This window comes from Melopsittacus undulatus, chromosome 2 (genome assembly GCF_012275295.1).
Source record: "Melopsittacus undulatus isolate bMelUnd1 chromosome 2, bMelUnd1.mat.Z, whole genome shotgun sequence".
NCBI lineage: Eukaryota > Metazoa > Chordata > Aves > Psittaciformes > Psittaculidae > Melopsittacus > Melopsittacus undulatus.
Window position 1 is genome coordinate 82,245,700 of NC_047528.1, and position 12,492 is coordinate 82,258,191.

General features: G+C 34.9%; 1 protein-coding gene across 1 annotated transcript in view; it reads left to right on the plus strand.

The window, feature by feature from the left end:
- IL1RAPL1 (interleukin 1 receptor accessory protein like 1) overlaps window positions 1–12,492 on the plus strand; it is a 346,993-nt gene that overhangs the window by 97,401 nt on the left and 237,100 nt on the right. The window lies entirely within an intron of this gene.

Sequence of the window (12,492 nt, forward strand, 5' to 3'; positions counted from 1 at the left end):
CAAATTGTCCTTTCTTAGCTTAAATTATAAGCACTGAATGCCACCTTAGGGACATTTTTTAAGTAACAACCATATTTAGTACTCACATTATTGGGTTTATGAAAAATGTCTTGTTAATGGCAGCAACATTGCACTAATATTCATAAATAACACAGAGAATGTTCAAATATTATTTACATAGGAATAAGTATGTACTTTACTTCTTTTCCAGAGTATGATTTCTTCATATAACATGGAAGTATCTTTCAGGAATTATTAGGATTTTTTTTTCTTTGATTATAATGGAAAAAAAAAAAGGAAGATTTCTATCTTACACTGAAAAGATATGATCATCTAAGTCACTTGAATCAATTTTCTTATTGTTCTGAAGTCTGATATAGAAATCATCTGCTTTGCAAATAAACTATGCACTGATTATTCTGGCTTGTAACTAATGTAAATTTTCATGTAAACAACATCATTGATTGTTCTTTGTGGTTATGCAATTACATCTTCTAAAGCCTTCTACAATGTGCAAAAACATTTGTAGACATTTATATCTCGATATTGGTCAAATTAGCAATTTTTTTTTTTATATGTGGAATTTTAGTTAGGGCATACCTGCTGGCTGTGACGTAATTAAGTGCACATTCAGACTTGGGGAAAAAAACCCTAACCCTAACCCTAACTCCTGCTGGAATAAGACCATTTCAGATTTGGAGATTTGAAAATATTTACAGTCAAGCTATAGCAATACTAAATTTAATGTAAATTGATACAAGTCTTTATTATTTAAATTTAGCCTGCTCGGTTTAAAATATTTCTACTATAGTCTTGAAAGTGCTGGTTCCATCTGTTATCCATGATAGGGAGTTTTTGTCTTTATATTTTTTTTAGACAAATGAAACAATGTAATTTGTCTGTTTTGCAGTTATACATCACTTGACTGTTATTGTTGCTTAAAGGTTGGGGTTTGTTGATTAAGCTTTGTCACTTTTGTTTTCTGATAGAACTAGTCTCCATTAGCATAGTGAAAAATCTTAAGTGACTATATATATTTATGTATTTTTAGTGCTAAAAAGTCCACTGTGAAAATACGTAGTATGAAGAAGTAATTATAATTAAATTATGGTAAGAGGCTTAAACGTAAACAGGGGAAATCCAGGTTAGATGTAAGTTCTTTACTGTGAGGGTGGTGAGGCACTGGAACAGGTTGCCTAAAGATGTGGTAAATACTCCATCACTGGAAGTGAAATAATTTGAAGAGAAAATGTACAAGTCCAGGAGGACTCCGGTAACTGAGGAGAAAAGTGACATGGGATTTGAGATAATATTTTTATGATGGACTGAAAAGGTCAGATTGGATGGGGCTTTGAGGAAACTGATGTAGTGTGAGGTGTCCCTGCTCATGTAAGGCGGGGTGGAGCTAGATGACCTAAAGGCCCTTTCCAACCCTAATCATTCTATGATTCTATGAAATTACACATCTTGCAGCTCGCTATGTTTAGATCTTATACACACAGCCAATCACAATATTTTGTGAAAAAAAAAGCGTGGTACTAACAAGGAATATTGAAGGTTTTAGCCTGCTTTAAGTAGTCTGTATTCTGTGAAAGACAAAATGTGCACCTTTTTTTTTTCCCCAAAAATGTTGGCTTTAATTCTTACCAGTCTTTTGCTCTTTTTCACTCAATACATTGGAATGCAGAAAGGTGCTGCAATAAGCATGTACCTCTTTATTTTTAGCAGGTGCTAAGTGAGAAAAGTGTTACAGAACAGAGGGTTGTTTTCCAGCCATTTAGAGCTTGAGAACAATCTCTGCTTGATTTCTGTAGTTAATGACAGAGATGAACTATTTTGAATGCACCCAACCCCTCCTTGCCTCAGCTGATCCTAATAATTATCAAAACTGATGTTCATTCCTTTTGTTTGTCATTAATTTAATTCAACTACAGAACATATTCAGATCAAAATTATATTTACCATTTACCAAAGACTAATAAAATATAAAGCAAACAATTGATTCATATTGAAAGCAGTGTGTTCAAAATACCAACCTAGCATTTTTATTATGCATAAAACCCCATAGGTTTATTCATGGCTGAAGAGTGTGTTAGATGTTTTTTTGGATTAGAAATGAGTGATCTTTTATGATTCAGTCATTTTTGTATAGCTGAAAATGGGGTCTAAATTAATCTCCTGTGTGCACTTGAGTAGTAATAATCAAAATGTTATGTAGAGATTTGATTAAAACATTCTCTATAAATGTTCATTTAACATATTCATTGTAAATTGGTTTAGTGCAGTATTCAAAACTAGCTTTATATGAAGACAACAATGAGCAAAGCTTTATATATTTTACTGCAAAGTAAGCACAAATAATGTCATGTACTGTATGTTACAGGTTGAAATTATGAATTAGAAAACGAACTTCAGCAAGTTAGCAAAAGAATGGATGCAAAAATTAAAGGGAGACAAACCCCCAGCTCTTATTTTGAGCCTCACTGCTGGTGACCTGACATTTCTACCTTTGTGATAGCTAAATTGGGGTGCTTACAAAGGCCAGCCTTAATAATTGGAGATTATTCCCATCTGTGGTCACTGAACAGAGAGTAGCTCCTCTAGAATAGTGTTTTCTCATGTGTTTGCATGATTGTCATTCTGGATGAAGTCTTAATGTGTGCTCAGTAGGAGAGGAAGCACAGGTTCAGACCTCTGGTGCGTGCACTTGGCTGAGAAGCCACTGGCGTGAGGCTACCATCTGCAGGCATATGATTGAACACCTCTAAGTCAGAATCCCCCCTAGATGTACCGATACTGCAGCACCACCAGTGCCTTGGTGGGCTCGTGATAGCAGTCGCTCAAGATCGACCCAGGAGATGACAGTCTTGTTCAGAATGTGTGGTTTAAAGCCCTTCCTGAATCTTCGTTAGTAAAGGCAGGCCCTCCTCATAGGAGAAGGAAAACTCCTATCCTCAAACCTGGGCTGATGGAGCTCATCTAGCCTTGTAAGGTCTTCCATCTAAGAGAAAGACACTCTTATGACACCTACGACCTGCAGACTTTGCTGTCACTGTCCTAGCTTGCTAGGCCATGTCAGTTAAACCTCAGGTGTAAAGGGTGGGGCCAGTTCTGCGCAAGCTGCGCTTCACCTAAAAAATCCACTGCGCAGGCTGGAAGGGCTTGCTCTCACTTGTCTGTATGGGCAGGTGAGGGTTGAAACGGCAGGTCACAAGGTTCATGGGAAGCTGCAGATCCAACCTTGCATGCAGGTGGACCAGCACATGGGTAGCTTGAGATTACTCAGGAGATGACAGTCCTGGTCAGACACCCCTGATTGCCTATGCACCCTTTTCCAACCAGATTTGTATATCCCACATGCCTTTGGTCATCATGCTTGTAGTAAGCGTGGTTAAAGCCCTTCCCAAAATCTTTGCTCACGAAGCCAAGCCATCAATCAATCAATATGCCATCTATAACTGTATCGCCTTAGTTGCTATCTTTTTTTATTATTCATCACAAAAACCTCCAGGACATGGCCACTATTGCTGGGTTTACTTATCTTACTAAAGGTTTTTTAAAAATTAAAACTTATTTTTCACTTACCTTGGTATAACCTGGGTCTTCCTCTCTACCTGATAGTGTATCTTCAGAAAAGAAAAGATCAGTCTCTTTTTATGTAGATAATGTAAAAATAGAACATTAGTTATAAACCTCTAGGATATATATTTTGTGGTTTAGTATTTTAAATTTCAGTGTGTTCAAGCTTATTTTAATTATCCTTTTTCACTGTGTGTCATACCTGTTGATTCCTCTGCTTATCTCATAAGTATGACTCGTGATAGTTACTTGGGCAGCTGCTGTAAAACAATGTAATTGATGGTACAGTCATAACTTCTGTTGGAATGTTGTACTCCCTGTTGACAGTATGGTTGACAGTTGGTAAAGGTCAAGGGGATGTTTTAACATGTGGTAATCAGAGAAGAAATCTTATTCCCTGATGAAAATAAATAATTCCACTTAAGTTAGCTATTATATGACAAGCGCAGTGTGTTGCTGTGTATATTGCTGTTAAAATCATGACGTTTTTGCTTATTTCTATCTAGAGCATTGTTATTAGAAAGCTGGTGACTTTTTTAAGCTTATAAGGTTAAAAACAAAGATCAAAAAAGAAAAAAACAAGCTCCAAACAAATTTGTTTTTTACATCATTTCAGAAAAATTAAGGAAATGCCATGCCATAGTGTGATGTAAGTTTATTTGTGAGTCATTTTCCCTTTCTTCATGAGTCATATGATAATATTAAAGTATAAACATTTTGAGTAGATGTTGTTACCATGGTGCTGCTTCCCATTGTTTCAATTTAGTGTGGTGAAGTTGTGAAAATGAGCTGCATTCTGCAAAGAGAAAGAAATTGTAGAAAAAAATGTTTATCACAAGACAGTGCTAGTCACTACTAAAGGCATAAAAGACTTAAAAGCCCCTAGTTCAATAAGATGCTACAGAATTTAAATAAATCTGTTCTTAAGACACCCAAGATGCTTGTTAAGCAACATTTTAAAATGTAGATAAATCACATTCAATGTTAATGTTTCACATTATTGCTGAGGAATCAGAAGACTTCATTTTACTTTTACGTTCCCCTAGAGTATGTTAAATCCAACAACATTATCCTAACTGAGCATTTATCATTTCCCTAGCTTTTCTTTGAGAGCTTTAGATTATTTATGTATACAGTAGAGCCTTCTACAATGGTATTTTAATAAATTATAAAATGTACAAGTACAATAGCATATGGATATTGTGTTGCCTGCATCCTTAAAAACAATCTGTACACGTCCTTAAAAACAATCTGTACATAATTAGCCTAACTGAATATTTAGCTTTAAAATGGAGGGTAATTTTCCATTGCTTTCATTGTCTTAATTAGCTTAGTCAAATTCTTAACTCAGAGCTACTGAGTGAAATGATATTGGTAGTTCAGCAAGAAATTCCAGATAATACATGTATCTGAAATCATTTCAGTTGTTACTAAAGGCAGAAATATTGTTAAAAGAAGAAAGGCACCTCATTTTTACTGCAGCATTACCTGTTTGGGTACAGCAGTAAGAGCATAGTAACCTCAAAATCATGCGCAAAGTACCTGAGGTGTATTCCAATCTATCAAAAGTAAACTTGTCTTAAAGAGTACTCATATCCTGAGGTGACCTCAGAAAATGTTCTCTCCCCTTTTCCACCCCCAAAAAAACAATCAATCTTTTGTTCATGTTGTTGCCTCACAGTATTAATTAGACATCTAAAATAGCATAGTATACAAATAATAGAAAAGCAGTGTACATAAAATTTAAGATAGAAGTTTCATTTGAAATTTTTTACGAGTGAATCAAGAGTGAAATCTTGATTTCTTTGAGATCAGTGGCAGTTTGACTACTGATTTGGAAGAGGAGCCAATAAAAAACTTTAAAAAGTGAAATCAGATTTTTAAAAATATCCAACTCTGCAAATCACCTTGATATTTTATTGGCTATTCTCTCATGCAATTTCTCTCAATTAATTAATCACTTCTAAAAAAGAAATATCTAAAACACCTTCTGGCTCTCTGGGAAAAGTACAGAGCTTAAATAAAGCAGTCAAGAGAACAAATTTTCTATTCTAGGGTACTTTATCTGGAAAGCTTAAAGATATGTGAAAATAAATAGGAATTAATAAATCTAAACTATATCATAATTTAAATTCTCATGGTTTAGTTATGCATGTAAGGGATTAATATAGGAAAACAATTTCACCAACTTTTTTTTTTCTGTGGGAAGTTGATAATACAAGATTAATGTATGAATATGAAAAAGAAATTAAAACTAGCAGTGACATTTTTGATTTCTCTAAGGTATTTCCTATTACTTTGGAGTATTATATCCACATCCAGAACTTCATTAATTTAAATATATGAGATATAGCGTCATAGAAACAAGATTGAGGAGTGATATAAATCAGTGGATTTCCACCATATTCTTTAAACAAAGTGGAAAGGGAGGAACTAGAGTAGAAAGATGCCTGTGAGTTTTCTATTTCTCAATCATTCCGTCTCTCCTCACTGCATCCTTCCTATGGTAAATAAGATGATGATATTTCTCCAGACACAAAATATGACAAGAAACATTCCCAGTACTTAATATGCCCTTTATGAAGTCACCAGTCTCCCAGTATAATTCTACTCAATACATGGACGGTCTATTTATGGTGAGTATATGATCTGTTGTCTGTTGGTTTGTCTGCTTTTTTCTCTTGAGGTAAGATTCCTTTTCACCTAATTTTAATACTTATATACATCTGCATATGATATAGCTCATGCATATGAGCTTGTTACTCTTCATAGCAATTCCATGGCATGAACTGTCTCCTTTTAATGCCAATGTGTGAAACGTCAGACAAGTTGTGTTATACAAAGTCCCACTCCCTTGATTATCAAAGGAGCTTTAAGTGACAAGAGCTAATGTAGATTTATATATAGGCATCTAAATTGTATTAATTCCACTTTATGTTTACATAGTTGTTATAATCATTGCAAATTGTAAGCTTGCTCTTCATATTATTATTGTTATAAAACTTGTTATAAAACAAGCCCAAAAATTAATGACATCTTTTTGAAGCAGACAAGAACAAATCTGTAGTAAAATTACTGTTTTTTAGACTGAGATATATAGCTGAAAAAAAAGAATCAAGCTTTTGATGTACAAGGCTATCTTCAGATCTCAGGGGCTTAATATACCAGCTGGTCTAATAAAATATATTGCTTCTACCTTGTTTTGTCTAAGCCATAATGTCTACAACAACATTACTATTTTTTTTCATGGTATTTAAGTTTTCTTAGGTAGGACTCACAGCATGCATTTCTTTAAGCTAGCTGCATTGTGCAAAATAAGGATAAGGGATTTTATTAAAATATTACTGTTATGATTCGTTTTGGCAGCTGGAATAAACTGTGCTTCACATGTAACACAGATTGTACCCTTTTATATTCTGCACTTTCTCTGAAAGTGATTGTGGTTACAAGACAACTGAAAGTTTTCCTTTTATATTTCACTATTCTGAATACAATTCAAACTAAACATAATGAAAATTGAGTCCCCTCTGGAAACAAATGTTTTGATTTGAGAGCTGCAGTAAACAGAATAAATGTTTTATTAGTAAGTACATGGGTTATGATGTTTCAATGTAGAGATGGTAAATTTATTTTAAACTACTCCTTCCATTCACTACTTACAGGTATCTTTTAACAGGACATTTTTAATGTCACTATCAACTGACATTAATGCCCACGAGGGTAAAGAAACTGAGGAGAGATGTGATGATATTATTATATCGTTATCACATACCTCTTCAGGAAACCTTCTCCCACCCAGCACAACACAAGAAGTGTTACTTGATGTGAACACCTCCTACTTCCTCTGCAGCTTTGTGCCTGGCGCTAGAGCCCAAGCACCAGCTGCCTTATAGCATCCCCTGCTGAACTTGTCCTAACATACCCCCCTCCTCAGTGTGACAGTTTGTGATTACAGGCTGCTCTCACTTTTCCAAGCCTGTCTTTTGAAAGTACAGACCAGCAATTCACTTTGGATTTTGGCACTGCTTCCAGTATCTAAAGAGAGCCTGCAAGAAATCTGGAGAGGTACTTCTTGAAAGGTCATTTAGTGATGGGATAAGGGGGAATGGCTTTAAACTGACAGAGGAAAAGTTTAGATTAGACGTTAGGAGAATATTCTTCATTATGAGGGTGGTGAGGCACTGGCACAGCTTGCGCAGAGAAGCTGTGGCTGCTCCATCCCTGGAAGTATTCAAGGCCAGGTTGGATGAGGCTTTGAGCAATCTGGTCTAGTGGCAGGTGTTGCTGCCCATGGCAGGGGCATTGAAACAACATAATCTTTAAGGTCCCTTCCAACCCGAACCATTATATGATTCCATGATTCCAAGATGTGCTTCAGCAGCACCAGTATCAGGGACCTCTGAAGGGACCACCCCACCTCTCCACAAACACTACTGAAGTTGTTCCTGCCCTCCTGCAAACAACTCGTCTGTGCATCCTACCCTATGCAAAACTCAGAGAGCCACAGTGCACAAGCCAATGCTTTGTAGGAAGGCAGCATAAAAATGACCTGCTGCAGGCGGAGTCTATGGGGACCACAGTTTCTGTGGTGCCAAACGGAGCACCTACCCACCCTCATCTGAGAAACAGAGAAGCCAGAGCCTCTGGCTGAGCACTCACCCCTCCATGCAGTCCCACAGGAGTTTGCTGAAATCCTGTTGTGATATTTTCAGATGTTTTATTTCTTCAAGTTTTTTCAGAATTTTTTGAGCTAGCATACAGAATTCAAAAAAGTTATTCATGAATAACTTGGCAAAGGGCAAAAAATGCATTGTGGTAAGCTAATTTAAATAGAAATAGGCTTATTCCCTTGTGGGGGTTGCATACTTTTTTTCTTTTTTCTTTAAATCTGTATTTTTATGAGTAATTTCAGTTTTGTGAGGAGCTACTCTGGCACCTTCAGGAAAAAGAAAAATAAGGCTAGGTAAACTATTTGTCTTTTTTGTATAGCTAGCAGTCTCTAGACTTTTTGGTCACATTTGAGGAATGACATTTACTTAGGATAAATGGGAGGGCAGAAACATAGATAAAGTAAGAAAAGAAACTTGCAAAATCTGGGTAATGTGACATTTGCTGGAAATTATATGATCATAACAAGAAAAGCATTTCTTTTACCTACACTTGTGCAAAAATAAAAAGGACTATACAGGAAATAGTCCTGTGCAGCTACTGCTTTGACAAAGACACTTGTACATTACGGAAGAGTAAATGAAGTAACTAGAGTACAAATGCACTTCCTACTCAGGAACTGAATTGCAGAGGTTCTTAATTCTTGTTTGGTTTTGGAAGTTGATAACATCTAGTTAAATTAACTGAAGTACTGTTAAATTTTCAGGATACGGATTATTCTTCATTACACAGCAAAAGGGTATTTATTTTGTTAGAGGCCTTTCAGCATTATCAGTATGCTAGGACAGAAAAGAGTTGTTTACTGCAATTTTGGCCATTAAAAAGAAGCTAGGCTGGGAAAGGAGAAAGGAAAATTAAGTTGCTTGTGTGTTTGTGTGATTTTGTGTGAAGAAAAAAAAACAAACAAACAAACAAACCCCAAGTTTTTAATAGTATTTATCTGTATTTAATCTTCTATAGAATTTGAGTAGCACACCTTTGAAGAAATATATGGCACTTTCTGACCTGGAAGGGAAAGACAGTTTTAACAGGACCAATATAATTTAAAACTCTTGCTTGGGATATTTTATTAGAAAGCTCTTCTATGAGATAAGAAGCAGATTTCCATATCTATGGTAATGCACCAACACTTTTTCTTAAATAAGATGACAGTTTTGCTGGGAGCAGAGGAAAGGGCTGCTGTGAATTCAAACCAGGGCAGTAGTACAAGGGCGGATAAACAGTCTTTGTTTAGTACAAGCATATATTTTCTTCTGCTGTGGACAGAAGCTTGGGAAGAATTTAACAGTACACCCTGAGCTATTCAGTGGATAATGGGAGAAAAGGAATATGTGAAGATGGAAAGAGTAAGAAGCTTCCACTAGTAGAGATGAGAAAAACACAAAAAGAGAATATAGTGACTTTTTTTTTTAAAGGCTTACTGTAAATGTGTTTACAATTTTTTGTACTGTGGAAGTCTCTACCATTTTTCACAAAATTGTATTCACAATGAAGGCCATGGTGAGCTAGTCAGGAGGTGTGAATATATTGTAGTGAATACCGTTGTATCTACCATTATGAATGACTGTTGCAGTCACAGTTTCTAGAACCCATTGTAGCTCCTCAAAAGTACAGTAGTTGTTAACATCCCATTGAAGAAAACAATATAAGTGGAATGAATATGCTTGCATTTCTTTTCACTCTGTATAACTGATTTATAAAATAAATAGCAGAGAGAAAGGAAGAGGGAAAATTTCTGTGAAAAGTAATGAAAGATACGTACGTGGGAGGGGTAGAAGAATTCTATACCTACAGTGAAGACTATTTGACACTTTAAAATACTAAATTAATTTTGTTTTTTAATGTGCATATTGAGAAATTGTTATGACTAATAGAGATATCACACTGAATTTTGATTCTGATTTGTTTAAAGAAAAAAGAGTTTAAGTAAGGCATTTACTGTTTATGTACAAACAGGCTGTATAACAACTATTTTACAAGTTGAAAATTATCTGTAATTAGCTTCTGAGAGAAGCTCAAAGATTATGGATGTTTAGTTTATTTTTTTACTTTGTGTATTTCTGCATTCAGCTTGTGAAGAATGTACCCTACCTGAATCTCACTGAAATGATGCTTTCATGTAGGATTACAACTCAAGGTTTGTATAGATCGATCCAATGAAAAATCTGCTAAAAGCAGAGCTAGGCATCGTTACTTATTTGATAAACAATGATTTTATGTACCCAAAGGGTACTTTTCACATTCACTGTGGAATTTATATGAAATCCATTGATGAGTTTTTCCTTTATCTGTCAGCTTTGCCTTTATTCATCATCCTGAAATGTTTCAACTGCATTATGCAGCCTTTTCCTTTTAAAAAGCTTTATAATAGTTGTCCTCATTCTAAGTAACATAACAAGTGAGAGGCTCCAAATTGACTTCAAAACTATTACTGTGTAATGTACTGCATGATTTTGGTTTACTTGCTTAGTTACTTTTAATCTAGAAATGGCATTATAGCAAAACAAACACTGTCAAACATATGAACCTATTTTTCTTCCTCCCTAAGGTCATGTTGGCTACCTATACAGACATTTGAGAAATACCTGTGCATCTTGTGCACATTTTTTTAAATAGCATGGAAATGTAAACGTATAAAGAATATCAAAATAGTGTTTTTAAAAGATTAAATTAATATTTAATATTGCTTTATTATACAAATAACCTGTCACAGTCTGTAAGCCCTCCTCCATCCTCTCACTGCTGCATTGAAAAAAAAAGCCCAATCCTTTAGTCAGAGCAAATGAAAAATATTTTTTATTTTGTCTGGTAAAAGTTAGGAGATATTTTTGCATCCAGATATAAAACTGTTTTAAAATGGCCTTTGGAACCTGATTCTATGGATCTGGTACTCCACTCAGGCATTTTTATAGGGGTTGGAATGCAAGCTGCAAAAATTGTGAATCTGAAGTAGCTTGACACATAGATAAGCACTTGGAATTCTAATCTTTTTTTCATATTATCTGTAAGAAATTGAACACTTACATTAGAAATCAGGCTTTTAAGCATTGTTTGCTAATGCCTTGTTTTCTTTCCAGGAGATTTATTTCTGCCTAACACAGCAGGAAAAGTTAGCTAAAATTATTTAGTTTGTTTTTGTTGGTTTTTTTTTCCCAGAATCCTGAGTCAAGTCTTAATGTTCAATAAAGTAGGACTGCAGAAGTAAAGGAAAAATGTTATAATTAAGAACTTAAACTGTGTGGAAGTGTGAAAATTAGGGAGGACGCCATATGTTAGAGAAGGCAGATACTGCAGAGGCTCAGAAAATTTTAGTAATACTACTGGTGATCAATTATTAGGATGTGCTGCATGAAAGACCACATTGTCCACAAAGTCTTTTTTTTTGAGTGGCATAGTTCTGCTATATGCATAGTAGTTCTATCAATGATGACTTTTGTGACACTGTTAGAGTCACTGAAATGTCATCCGTGTCTGGCAGTCGTTCTTGAAAAACAGGATTTCGTTACCAACAAAACAAATAAATAACAAAGCAGCTGCTGTAATTGTGCATTAAAAGGCTAGTAATAGGCTTGAGTTTTGTGGATGTGTCCAGACAGTTCCAGATTTGGAGATCTGTTAAATATTTTCTTTACTTTCACTGCTGATGAATTCAAAGACTCAAGAATCAAAATCTCTCTTAATCTCTCAGTCATGTAGCAGTTACATAAGGAGAGGGAGAAAAAGACACTCCATTCCTGTTTATAAATTAACAGAATTGCTTCATTGTGATCTTGTGTGACAAATGCCCACATCACAGAAAATCTCATTAGTCAGCAGTAAATGTCATTCTCATTGGTGCTTCACTAAATACTTTTGCATGTTTGAAATGGAGAAAGTCATTAAGAGACTAGTGTGGGTTATATATATACACCTTATGTATAGCTTAATACCATTATATATATTATATAGCTTAATACCAATATATATATATTATATATATAATACATATAATGGTATTTAGCTGGTTAAATTGTTAGTGCTTTTAATTGATTTTTAGATATTTGTTTTCAAATAGCAATCCATAGGATGAAGATCAGTGTTAGCATTCAGAAAGTCAGTATTACTTCAAAACAAACAAACAAACAAGCAGATGAATGAAACCCCACCAACTAATAGCATAAGTATTAGTGATATCCTGTCCTGCCTATCCCAAAATGTGAAGGGAAGGCAGAATATTTGTAATCTGATGTTGGTGTACTGACCAAA